This window comes from Sorex fumeus, unplaced genomic scaffold, assembly GCF_029834395.1.
Source record: "Sorex fumeus unplaced genomic scaffold, SorFum_2.1 ptg000055l, whole genome shotgun sequence".
Lineage (NCBI taxonomy): Eukaryota > Metazoa > Chordata > Mammalia > Eulipotyphla > Soricidae > Sorex > Sorex fumeus.
In genome coordinates, this window is record NW_026606112.1 from 825,382 (window position 1) to 836,189 (window position 10,808).

The following is a 10,808-nucleotide window of genomic DNA, read 5'->3' on the forward strand; positions in this document are numbered from 1 at the left end:
ATAGTTCTAATTTATGTGCTCTTATTAGCGTCACTGTAAACAAAATTGTTAACCAGAGAATAACAATAAGGAAGTCAACAATGACAGAAATACAAAGGTAAAGGTAAAGGTAAAGGCCCTCCCGTTGATCATTGATTTGCTCGAGCGGGCCCAGTAACGTTTCCACTGGAGACTTTGTTGTTACTGTGTCTGGCATATCGAATACGTCATGGGGAGCTTGCCAGGCTCTGTCGTGCGGGCGAGATACTCTCGGTAGCTTGCCGGGCTCTCCAAGAGGGGCGGAGGAATCGAACTCAGGTTGGCCATGTTGGCTGCGTGCAAGGCAAATGCCCTACCGCTGTGCTATCGCTCCTAATTAGAAAGGAGGCATCACAACTGATGCCATAATAATTCAAATAGTCATGAGAGATTAGTCTAAATGACTATAAATCAGCAAATGATGACCAAGAGTAAGAGTGAAATTCTTAGAAATGTATAGCTTACTAAGACTGTATTAATGATAAATAGAATATCTGAAGAGACCAATAGGTAGTATACCGAATCAATAATAAAGAAATGTCCCAACACAGAAGAGCCCAGGACCAATTGCTATATTGTTTAATTTAGTGAAATATTGTTTTTTGAAAAAAAGATCACTTTTACTAAGGAATTGTAAAGTGCACTGTGGCATGTACATCTCAAAGTCATTTTAAGTATAACCATTCAAAACAGACACAGTAGTAACACTGTAAGGGAAAATGTTCTTAAGCTCTGTATATTTATGTATATTGCTCTGTCAGAGAATCAGAGCCTCACTAATTAGAATGAATTAGTATTGGTAAGGTTCCCATCAAATGTATTGAGGACTAGATGACATATAATCAAAAATGAGTAATGAAAAATGACAGAGCGCTGAGTTGGGATGATGTGATTAGTAGAATTTAAAGAAGTCTGAGCTGCCTTTTATTTGCCTTAATATTTTCCTGAATTAATTCAAGAAGGATATTTTATAAAACACATCCATTTAAATTAATAGAAAATAGCAGAGGTGACAGATGTTTTTATTTTCTTCTTTATTTTATTTAAATATTTTAATAGCATCACCGTGAGCTACAGTTACAAAGGTTTCATGTTTGAATTTCAGTCATATAATATTCGAACACCCATCCCTCCACCAGTGTAAATTTTCCACCACCAATGTCCCCAGTAATCCTCCCACTCCCCTTCCCACCCCTGCCCCTTCCTCTGTTGAAGACAATTTCCACAACACACTCTCTCTCTACTTTTGGGTATTATGGTTTACAACATAGATACTGAGAGACGATCATGTTTGGTCCATTATCTACTTTCTGCACACATCTACAACCCCAAGAGATCCTGCCAACCATCATTGACTTAATAATTCCTTCTCTATCCTAGCTGCCTTATCCCCCAGCTCATAAGGTAGGCTTCTGAACATAATGCAATCTTCCTGGCCCTTGTCTCTGCTGTCCTTGGGTGTTAGTTTCATATTATGTTATTTTATATTCTACAAATGAGTGCAGTCATTCTATGACTATACTTTCCTTTCTGTCTCATTTCACTTAGCATGATACTCTCCATGATCAACCACTTATAAGCAAATTTAATGACTTCATCTTCCACATAGTATTCCATTGTGTAGATGTACCAAAGTTTTTTTAACCAGCCATCTGTTCTCGGGCACTCAGGTTGTTTCAAGATTCTTGGTATTGTGAACAGTGCTGTAATGAACATACAGATACAGATGTCATTTCTACTATACTTTTTGAGAAATGCCCATATTATTTTCCAGAAAGGCTGGATCAGTTGGCATTCCCAACAAAATGAATTAGAGTCCCTTTCTCCTCACATCTGCACCAGCACTGGTTATCTTGTACTTTTTTTGATGTGTGTGAGTCTCTGTAGTGTGAGATGATATCTCATTGTTGTTTTGATTTGCATGTCCCTGATGATTAGTGATGTAGAACATTTCTTCATGTGCCTTTTGGCCGTTTGTAGATATTTTTTGAGGAAATTTCTGTTCATTTCTTCTCCCCATTTTTGATGGGATAAGAGGTTTTTTCCTTATACAATTCTACTAATGTCTTGTATATCCTGGATATTAACCCCTTGTCTGATGGATATTGGATAAATATTTTTTCCCTTTCAGCAGCTCTCTCTGTATTTTGGTCACTGTTTCTTTTGAGGTGTAGAAGCTTCCTAGTTTAATGTAGTTCTGTTTGTTTATGTTTGTTTTCACTTGCTTTGTCAGTGGTGTTTCATCCTTAAAAATCTCTTTAGCTTCAATGTCATGGAGAGTTTTGCCTACATTTTCCTCCATGTATCTTATGAATTCAGGTCTGATATTGAGGTCTTTAATCTGCTTTTATCTGACTTTTGTGGCTGGCATCAGACAGAGATCTGAGTTCAGATATTTTCAGGTAACTGTCTAGTTTTTCCACCACCACTTGTTGAAGAGACTTTGCTTGTTCCACTTCACATTTCTTGCTTCTTTATCAAAGATTAAGTGATCATATATTTGCAAGTCTGTGATAGAATATTCAACTCTTTCCATTGGTCTGTAAGTCTGTTTCTATTCCAATACCATGCTGTTTTAATTACTACTGCTTTGTAGTACAGTTTGAAATCGGGAAAGTGATGCCACTCATCTTTTTTCCAAGGATTGATTTAGCTATTCGTGTAGGTTTATTGTTCCATATGAATTTCAGGAGCGTTTTGTTTATTTCTTTGAAGAATGTCATATGGGTAAACTTATCACGGATCACAGATCTCCCGTTGTTTATCGATTTGCTTGAGCAGGCCCAGTAACATCTCCATCGTGAGACTTGTTACTGTGTTTGGCATATCGAATACTTCATGGGTAGCTAGCCAGGCTCTGCCGTGCAGGCGAGATACTCTCGGTAGCTTGCTGGGCTCTCCGAGAGGGGCGGAGGAATCGAACTTGGGTCAGCCATATTGGCCACTTGCAAGGCAAACGCCTTACCCCACCATATTAAATCTATATAGTGCTTTAGGGATTATTGACATTTAGATAATGTTAATCCTCCCTATGCATGAGCAGGGGATGTGTTGTCTCCATTTCCTAGTATCCTCTTTTATTTCTTGAAGTAGAGTTTTGTAATTTTCTTTGTATAGGCCCTTCATCTCTTTAATTAAGTGATCCTGGGCTACTTGTTTTTCTGAAGCACTATTGTCAATGGTATTGTTTTTTAAAAACCTCTTTCTTCTCTTTCATTATTTATATATAGGAAAGCCATGGACTTTTGCGTGTTGATTTTGTAGCCTGCCACTTTGTTTTAGAAACCTTTTGTTTCTAGAAGCTTTTTCGTAGTCTTTAGTATTTTTTTTAAGTATAGTATCATATCAGGCTAAAGAGATAGCACAGCAGGTAGGGCGTTTGTCTTCCACGCGGCTGACCCAGGTTTGATTCCTCCATCTCTCTCGGAGAGCCCATCAAGCTACCAACAGTATTGCTCCTGCACGGCAGAGCCTAGCAGGCTCCACGTGGCGTATTCGATATGCCAAAAATAGTAACAAAAAGTCTCACAATGGAGACATTACTGGTGCCTGCTCAAGCAAAATCAATGAATAATGGGAGGACAGTGGAGAGTGGACAATATCATATCATCCATAAACAGATATAGCTTGACCTCTTCCTTTCCTATCTGTATGCCCTTTATATCATTTTCTTGCCTAACTGCTATGAACAGAACTTCCAGTACTGTATTGAATAGGAGTGGCGAGAGTGTCTTGTCCCTGATCTTAGAGGGAAGGCTTTTAGTTTCTCCCCATTGAGAGTGCTTGCCGTGGGCTTGTGGTAAATGACTCTGCCTATATTGAGGTAAGGCTCTTCAATTTCCATTTTGCTGAGAGTTTTCATCCTAAACAGGTGTTGGATCTTGTCAAATTCTTTCTCTGCATCTATTGATATTGTCATATGGTTTTAATCTTTTGTTTATATGATGTTGATTAACTTGCAAATGCTAAACCATTCTTGCATCCTCGGGATGTATCCTGCTTGGTCATGGTGTATGATTTTTTTGTTGAGTCATTGCATTCGGTTTGGTAGGATTTTGTTGAGGATCTTTGCATCTGTGTTCATAAGAATACTGGCCTGTGGCAGATGTTTTAACCCAAGATAAGCCATGCAGATGATACTGATTCTTTTTCTTAAAGTTCTATCAGTCTGTTTGAAAGAGCCCTGTCATACTATAACCCTCCTAGAATTGATATGTTAGGCAAATTTGGTTTATCTTCTATGACATACTTGAATAGCCATAGCTCAGAAAGTATGGATCACTTGTCAAAGATTATATAGATAGTAACTCAGAATCGGACAAAGAGAGCATCATCATTATTTTTGTCTGTTCTGTGTCTATTGCCTTTTTTGAAAAATAACCCAGATTGTGCTAGTATAAATTAATGCTGCCTCTCTCCTCAACTGTTTGATTTTTTTTCCTGGTAAATATCATATATAGATTCAAGGTATGTTTTGGAACTCTTATATTTTCAAGGAAAAGAATACATATTTTCTCTGTGTCTGTTGGACAGTTGGAAACAGGAAAATATGCCTAAAATTTAATCCCTCTAATAAAAATAATTTTAAGAAAAAGAGACAGAGACATTTAGGGTTATTATTTGAACCCCCAAATGTGTTTTTCTAGCTGTGACCAAATCCATACTTACTCTTGAAGTTTAAAAGAGCCAGTGTATTTCTGCTTCACTTGTAAGATCTAGCCTGATTTATGTTACTTTCACCAAACGAAGAGCTCATGACTTTTGGTGTTTGTCATATCTCTGTTCTAAAGACATAGAGATAAGGCTTTGCTCTTGAGTAGGTAGATTCATTATTCATTATCCTATTACTAAATTATTCACCATGATTGGATTGAATAATTGTTAGAAATAATAGCAAAGAAGAAAAAATATATGAAGAGATTTTAGAATTAATTTTCAGTCATAAAGATGTTCAATTGTTTGTATTTTATCAGTGGGTTTAAACTCTGCTTAGTGAAAGAAGAGGCATCAAGATCATTATATTTTAGGATCAGTCCTAGCTTGTAATTTATACGAAATAAAATCAATGAATACAGAAGTTCTTAAAGGTGAAAAGGAAGAATGTACCTGGATACATTCAGGATATATTCCAGGAATATAGACAATATATGTGACACAGAAATAATGATTACAAATATTGCTTACTATATACTGAAGACACATCTCAGCATTTTATATGTACTAGTTTACTTGATATAACTGTGAATGTAAGAACTTGCAAATTTAAAGTAAAGTAAGTAAAGGCCCTCCCGTTGATCATCGATTTGCTCGAGCGGGCCCAGTAACATCTCCATTGGAGACTTTGTTACTGTGTCTGGCATATCGAATACTCTCGGCAGCTTGCCAGGCTCTCCGAGAGGGGCAGAGGAATCGAACTCGGGGGGAACTTAAATGTAATAGAAAAGTTTGTCCTACTCTTTTTATATTAAAAATAAGCAGATTTTAATATTATGCTACATCAAGGAAATTATAGTAAATTTTATAGCACATATACCTGTTCAAATTTGAATCTTTATATTTTTAGCTAAATATTTTATTTAGTGTCTTATGATGTGTCACGCGGCCGCAAGCGGCCGCGCGGGTCCAGAAAGCGTCCTGGAGTGTGGAAACGGCTGGGTAGTGGAAGTAGTGTCGAGAGTGGAAGTCTGCCAGTGGGGTATTTATCTGGGTAGGGTGGGTCTCCTGTGCACAATTCGATCCCTGGGTGGTTGATGGAAGCAGACAGGGCAGGGTAGGGTGGGGCTCCTGATTAGAATCCCTTTGTCACCTGTGGTGGTGGGAGCAAGCAAAGAAGCTCTGTCCCTGGGTCCGCTGAGCCTGGAGTCCAAGGTCTCAGAGAGTTCCACTTATCTTGTTCTGTGGGTCTTCAGTTGTGCGTGGGTCTCGGCCGGAACTGCCGCGCGGGTCCGGAAAGCGTCCTGGAGTGTGGCAACGGCTGGGTAGTGGAAGTAGTGTCGAGAGTGGAAGTCTGCCAGTGGGGTATTTATCTGGGTAGGGTGGGTCTCCTGTGCACAATTCGATCCCTGGGTGGTTGATGGAAGCAGACAGGGCAGGGTAGGGTGGGGCTCCTGATTAGAATCCCTTTGTCACCTGTGGTGGTGGGAGCAAGCAGAGAAACTCTGTCCCTGGGTCCGCCGAGCCTGGAGTCCAAGGTCTCAGAGAGTTCCGCTTATCTTGTTCTGTGGGTCTTCAGTTGTGCGTGGGTCTCGGCCGGAGCTGCCGCGCGGGTCCGGAAAGCGTCCTGGAGTGTGGCAACGGCTGGGTAGTGGAAGTAGTGTCCGCTGTGTATTCGATATGCCAAAACCAGTAACTACAACTGGTCTCATTCACCTGACCCTGAAGGCTTCACCGACATGGCAGCACTGAGAAGGATGAGAAAGGAGAGGCCGACAAAATCTCAAGGCCGACGTAGGCTGCCACAACGAAGGAAGACAAAAATGATCGCCTGTACTTTCAATGCACGTACGCTAGCATCAGATGCATCCATCGAGGACCTGATGGTACAAGCGCGAATGATCAAGTACGACATCATTGGTCTGACCGAGACAAGAAGACACGAATCTCACCATGCCGTTTTCGACACTGGAGAAGAATTGTTCCTCGGAACATGCGATAAAAGAGGTGTTGGAGGCGTCGGTGTCCTTGTCAACACAAACTTGGCCAAGAGCATTGATTCATTCGAATGCCTAACAACCCGAATCGGACGTTTACATTTGAATAGATGTGGCTCACTGCCTGCAGTTTCTATCTTCGTTGTCTACGCACCAACATCTCATTATGATGAAAGAGAAATCGAGAAGTTCTACATGGAGCTAGAGAAGTTCTATAAAGAAGACCACACCTTCTACAAGATCATTGTGGGTGATTTTAATGCCAAGATAGGACCGAGAAGATCAGCTGAAGAACTTCACATCGGGACCCATGGCCTAGAATGGAACGAACAGGGTGAGAGACTGTCAGAGTTCATCATGTCGACCAAGACCATCCATGGTAACTCACAGTTCCAGAAGGCAGAATCTAAACGATGGACATGGGAGTCTCCCGGTGGACGATTCCACAATGAAATAGACCACATCATATTCAATCGACGGTTTTGCCTGACTGATGTCGCTGTTGTCCCAAAATTTCGAACGGGATCGGACCACCGTCTCCTTCGTGCAAAATTCTACTTCACAGAGCGGGGAGAAAGGGCTGCAAAGTTCAAAAAGAGAACTCCCAGAATGACCACCAACTGGGAACTCTTTGGTACTATTGCGGCAACATGGGAAGATGCCATTGTTGAAAACATTGACGAGGAATACGATCGACTGGTTCAGCACCTCCATGAATGTGCGAGGAACACCAAGAGAGAGATAGCCACAAAAAGTCGCCTATCTTCGAAAACTCTTGAGCTAATTCGCCAGCGTGGTTTGGCGCATGCCTCAGGCAACCGCAAGCTAATGTCCGAGCTTGCAAAGCAGTGCAGAGATGCGATCAAGGAAGACCTCAAAGAGAGAAGAGCAGAAGTACTGGTAGATGCGGCAGAAGCCGGGAAAAGTATTCGTAAGGCCCGCCTGTCCTTCGCCAACTATAAGAGCAAGATGACTGCCCTCCGACGTCCTGATGGATCCATCACATCCTCCAGAACGGCAATGGAGAAGATTATCCATGACTTCTACTCAAATCTCTTCAATAGCCATGTCCACTTGCCAACATACCAAATTCCACAGAATGGGTATGTTCTTCCCAACGTTCTCCCCTCCGAAATCCGACACGCCATTTCGTTGGTAAAGAAACAAACAGCACCCGGCCCAGACAAGGTCAGACCTGAACACCTGAAGAACCTGCCGTCAGTACTCATCAATACACTGGCTCGGCTCTTCACTCGCTACCTGTCTGAATGCAAGGTTCCGTCCCAATGGAAAACCAGCAGGACCGTACTACTGTTCAAGAAGGGAGACATCCATGACATTGGCAACTATCGCCCGATCTGCCTATTGTCTGTCATCTACAAGTTGTTCACTCGAGTCATCCTGAATAGGATTGGCAGAACATTAGATGAAGGACAACCATGCGAGCAAGCAGGGTTCCGCAAAGGATTCAGCACCATCGACCATATCCACACGATAACCAAGCTCATTGAGGTTTCTCGGGAGTTCAAGATGCCGCTCTGCTTAACGTTCATTGATTTAAAGAAGGCCTTTGATTCTGTTGAGACGGAAGCGGTCATTGAAGCCCTAGCCAATCAGGGCATTCAAGCCCAATACATCAGGATCCTCCGTGAGCTCTATTGCGGATTCACTACCAGGATCTCACCATTCTACAAAGAAGTGATCATTGATGTCAAGAGAGGGGTGCGGCAGGGTGATACCATTTCACCGAAACTCTTCAGTGCCACCCTCGAGAACATCATGCGACGACTGGAATGGGAAGGAATGGGAGTGAAGATAGATGGTCGGCAATTACACCACCTCCGCTTTGCTGATGACATTGTTTTAATAACACCAAACATCAGCGATAGCACAGCGGGTAGGGCGTCTGCCTTGCACGCAGCCAACATGGCCGACCCGAGTTCGATTCCTCCGCCCCTCTCGGAGAGCCCGGCAAGCTACCGAGAGTATTCGATATGCCAGACAAAGTAACAACAAAGTCTCCAATGGAGACGTTACTGGGCCCGCTCGAGCAAATCGACGATCAACGGGAGGGCCTTTACCTTTACCTTTACCTTAAACATCAGCCAAGCGGCACAAATGCTGGCCGACTTTGACCGTGAGTGTGGAAAGGTAGGACTACAGCTAAATCTTATGAAGACAATGTTTATGAGAAACAGCCTCATTCCTGACGCCCCATTCGCTCTCAATGGAACGACCATCTCCGAATGCAACAGCTATGTGTACCTAGGTCGAGAGGTCAACATGACAAATGACCTGGCACCCGAGCTGCGCAGGAGGAAGAGAGCGGCTTGGAACGCCTTCAAGAACGTCGAAGAAATAGCTAAGAGGATGAAGAACCTCCGGCTCCGGGCACATCTCTTTGATTCCACTGTTCTTCCTGCATTAACATATGCCTCAGAGACCTGGGCCCTACGCAAACAAGATGAGAATGCTATTCAGGTCTCCCAAAGAAGAATAGAAAGAGCTATGCTTGGAATATCACGTTTCACTCAAATGAGAGAACGAATCCGGAGTTCTGACATCCGTCGACGATCAAGGATCAGGGACGCTGTCTCATTTGCCAAGGTGTCGAAAATCAGATGGGCTGGTCACGTAATGAGATTTAAAGATGACCGCTGGACTAGAGCTGTTACTGATTGGATTCCATGGGATGTCAAAAGACTGCGTGGCCGCCCACCTACCAGATGGTCAGACTTCTTCGTCAAGATCATGAACAATCGGTTTGAGGCCCTTCATGTTCCCGGAGCGAAGAGATGCCATTGGGCTACACTAGCACGCGACAGGGACAAATGGAGACGTTACTGGCGCCCGCTCGAGCAAATCGACGACTAACGGGAAGTTAAGTGATTAAGTGAAGTTAAATATTTTAAACTACTAAATCATTCAAAGAGACATTTATAATTAATGGCCAAAATACAAAAAAAGTAAAAGCCTATTTTATTTTATTCAAATATTTCAATACTAGACACCTTTGCTTTTTAGTTATTTATTCTTAATAACATTATGAGATCAGAATCAGCATAGAATTATTCTTTCCCTGTATCCCCTAAAATTAAATTTAAACTGAGAAAAGAATACTAAAGTATAAACTTCTGAAAAGTTTGCTAGTCAGCTGTACCTACCTTTATGTTATTAATGATTATTAAAATATTTTATTCCTCAAGGTGATTAAGAGCTTACTGGTATTCTTAAAAACCACATAGGCTCGTATACAAAAATCTGTAATAACAAATAAGAAACTAAAAGTAATGAGAATTATGAAACTGTAATGAGAACTAAGAGAAAGTAATGAGAACCGAGACACTGAAACCAACCCCAAAGTTAACCAGGGAAGGGAGGAAGAGTTTTTTCTTTGCATGACCCTAATCAGCTGGGATAAGGGCCCCCAGATGAATGGGAGTGCACAGAAGATAACACGTTAAGCCACACCAAATGGGCAAGAGATACTAATACAGACTTTTGTGGGGGGTATCTAAAGTCTGGGAAAGATTTTTTTCCTTTTGTAGATTATTGTTCACTCTTAGAAAAGAAAGACCATCTCAGCAAATGAGCCTCCAAGCCACTTTCTCTTTCTGTTTGGGGGTCTTCAGCCTGAGCCTCTAATAAACTCATTATCTTATCCTGAGCTGTCCCTCCCTCTGCACCAGCACAACCAAGCCTGTACTAAAACTATAAAAATATGTTTTTCTAGAAAGTTAAGAATTAAAAGTAACTAAGATCTTGGTTCAGTGGTTTTCTTCTAGTTTCTTACTAGCACAAAAAATTTTACTACTTCTGGAGTCAGAGTGATAGGACAGTGGTTACAGCATTTGCCTTGCAATGCAGTTTATTAGGGTTCAGTCCCTGGTACCCCATATGGCCCCAGAGCCTAGGCAGGAGTAATCTCTGATATTGGCATGATGGGGTTGAGGTCAGAAAACTGTACACATAGAATTTGGTCATGGCTGATTGTAAAGTTGGGGGCTATGAATAACTTTGTAAATTACAGTACCTCAATAAAAAAATGCAATTCTAATTCTTTGCAAAAGTTATCTCCATTCCCCTTACATTACCCAATTTTATCCCCAGCTCTACAGCTGCCTAATTTCTACTTAATGT